The 3015-nt window shown below is 39.4% G+C and overlaps 1 pseudogene; it reads left to right on the top strand.

Moving 5' to 3' along the window:
- The first annotated feature begins 2122 nt into the window (after positions 1 to 2122).
- LOC113601712 (uncharacterized) lies at positions 2123 to 2271 on the top strand (annotated as a pseudogene).
- The last annotated feature ends 744 nt before the right edge of the window (positions 2272 to 3015 follow it).

Below are 3015 nucleotides of genomic sequence, written 5' to 3'. Positions count from 1 at the left end.
TATTTACATAGTTATTGCTGAAAATGTTTTAAAACCAAATGTCAGACAAATATCTTTCTTTCCCATCATATAAACTTAAACCCGCTTTCTTTCTCTCTTTCTCCATTCTCTCGTCTCTCAGACCTTTGTCTGGAATAAGAGAAATACATGGTGCTTTGTTTTCACTCACGAGCTTTGTTCCTCTCTTCTGAAAACACACTTGGTATAAATAGAGCTTTGTAGGATGTGTACTCACTCTTCCTTTTGCTGCTCTGCTCTCGACTCTGTATGACCTTGGGAATGCACATCTCTCTATGTGTCAATGTCTTCATCTGTAGACTAATAATACTGACTAGTACATAAAGCACTCAGAGAGCCTCATGAAAGATACAAAGACATGTTATTATATTCTCATGAAGCTTATTGCTCATGGTCCCATTGCCCTATAGATATTTATGAAATTTTCTTCTCTTAATAACCTTTTATATTTCATTAGTTTGATTGCTGTGAGACATCTTCTGCCCTGCATTATTGAAGGGATTGGGCACAGCCCAATTACACCTCTGGGAAGCAAAAGGGGTGTGTGGGAAGCATGGGGAGGAATAAGGAAATCATGAATCATCTGAAGATACCTTATTTTTAATACTGTGAAAAGCAAAAAAAAAAAAAAAATGTCTATCATTTCATGGGGCCAAAAATGATCTAAGTAGACCAGTCAAACCAAGCATCTGAATGTCTAAACAGAGCCTGTAGATCAATCATATTCATGTTTATTTGTTTGAGCCAATCAAATAGCTTGTCATAAGCATATGCTAGATTTCTATAAGAAATCAAAGACCTAGGCCAGTTTTGGGTGGCTTCATGCCAGAGAAGCCAAAAATCTCAAGATATTTAACTTCTAGAGACATCGAATTCTGTGTAACAGGGCAGGAATTAACATGAGAGAAGGGGAGAGACTATAGAATAGAACTCTGTTACAATGTCATCCATCACAGAATTAGACACACCACAAGGTCATGACATACCCTTAGAAAATGTCCATCAAAGTAAAGGCCAGATAAAATACAGATGTTAGGTATGGCTCCACCCATACCCTAATTCCAGGCTTCTCCACATAGAAAGTTTGCCTGATGCTCTCAGCACCACAGAAGCAACGCTGAACAGGGATATCAGTTTCTTTTCTCTTCCTTTCTCTTGCACTTAGCTGCTCCTCTAGGTAATGTCTAGAGACTATGTAAAGAAGATCACCTGGAGGCATGCCGAATTATTAACCTCACCTGAACGCTCATGTGTCTCAGGTGCAACCCCAGAGGGTTCATTGCTCTGCATTTTGATATCCTCAGCACAGCAGGAACAAAAGTGTGAGGGGAGGAGGTAAATACTTGGTTCCCTGTGCACCGGATGGAGAGCCTTCATGGTGGAGATGGGGTCCATTTCCCCTGTAAATCCTTAGCATCAGGCGCCATTTAGGTGCTTAATAAATGGGAATCATGCGAGTGGAGACTTGACTCAGAGGGAAGGTATAAAACCAGGGCAAAGAGAAGAGCAAGTGTAGCCAATCAGTATGCACCTGAAATGAGAAGCTCCAGGCGTCAAGCAGTCAAGATGTCAACCATCATGAACTGTCACAGTCTCCTACGAGAAAAAAATACCATCTTGATTTATCGTCCGCGGAGGTCACTGACCCTTATGAAGAGGAAATACAAAGAGAGAAGGGGCATGCCAGTGAAAAAAATTACTATTTGATTTAATTTTGTTTTTAATGCCATTAAAAAATATCTATGTATATGTATAGATATAGATACATAGATATAGGTAAATGTAGATAGATGCATATGTAGATATAGATGTATTTTATGACAAGCAGTGTGAGGTGATAGAAAGCCCACTGCATTGGGCTCTCCACGTAAGCCATGCAGCCCTTGGGGGGCATTTAGTTTCTGCAGGGACTCTGTTCCCTTTTCTATAAAATGAGAGGCAGGATGAATTTCATTTCTCAAATTCTATGTTTCTACCTAGGTTTAGTTAAAATCTAAGAATGTTTTCCATCACAATTTCTACAACTTAGTATACAGAGTATATTAATATATAGCGAGTGGACATCACACTTGATGCATTTTGTCCTTTTAAAATCCCATCTAGAAGCTTTGCTCAGTGGCAGTATTGTAGCCAATGAGGTTTATCCGAGGCGCGATTATTGCTAATTAAAATCCCATCTATAGTTTTCACATGCACAAGGCTATAATACAGATAGACGAGCAAGTATAAAGGATAATTATTAATGTCTGCATTTCTAATTTATACTCTTCTGGGATAGGAATTTATATACATTTAAACATTAATTTACGTCTCCACATTTAAGCCAGAAAAATGCCAATTTTTCAACGTCACATTATGAACATTTGCAAGCATACAGAGAACTGAAAAGAATTCAGATTTTTTTATATGTAATTTATTGTCAGATTGGCTTCCATACAACACCCAGTGCACATCCCAGCAGGTGCCCTTCTCAATGCCCATCACCCACTTTCCCCTCTCCTCCCCCCCACCCCCTTCGGGCTTCAACCCTCAGTTTGTTCTCACTATTTAAGAGTCTCTTGTGGTTTGCCTCCTTCCCTCTCTGTAACTTTTTTTTTTCCTCCTTCCCCTCCCCCCAGTCTTCTATTAATTTTCTCAGGATCCACATATGAGCGAAAACATATCGTATCTGTCTTTCTCTGCCTGACTTATTTCACTTAGCATAGCACTCTCCAGTTCCATCCACACTGCTACAAATGGCCAGATTTCATTCTTTCTCATTGCCAAGTAGTATTCCATTGTATATATAAACCACATCTTCTTTATCCATTCATCAGTTGATGGACATTTAGGCTCTTTCCATAACTTGGCTATTGTTGAAAGTGCTGCTATAAACATTGGGGTACAAGTGCCCCTATGCATCAGCACTCCTGTATCCCTTGGGTAAATTCCTAGCAGTGCTATTGCTGGGTCATAGGGTAGATCTATTTGTAATTTTTTGAGGTAAGTCCACACTGT

Source organism: Acinonyx jubatus, chromosome B3 (assembly GCF_027475565.1).
Source record: "Acinonyx jubatus isolate Ajub_Pintada_27869175 chromosome B3, VMU_Ajub_asm_v1.0, whole genome shotgun sequence".
NCBI classification, from domain to species: Eukaryota; Metazoa; Chordata; class Mammalia; order Carnivora; family Felidae; genus Acinonyx; species Acinonyx jubatus.
Note: the sequence above shows the minus strand (reverse complement) of the source record. Positions and strands in the feature narration are given on the sequence as shown.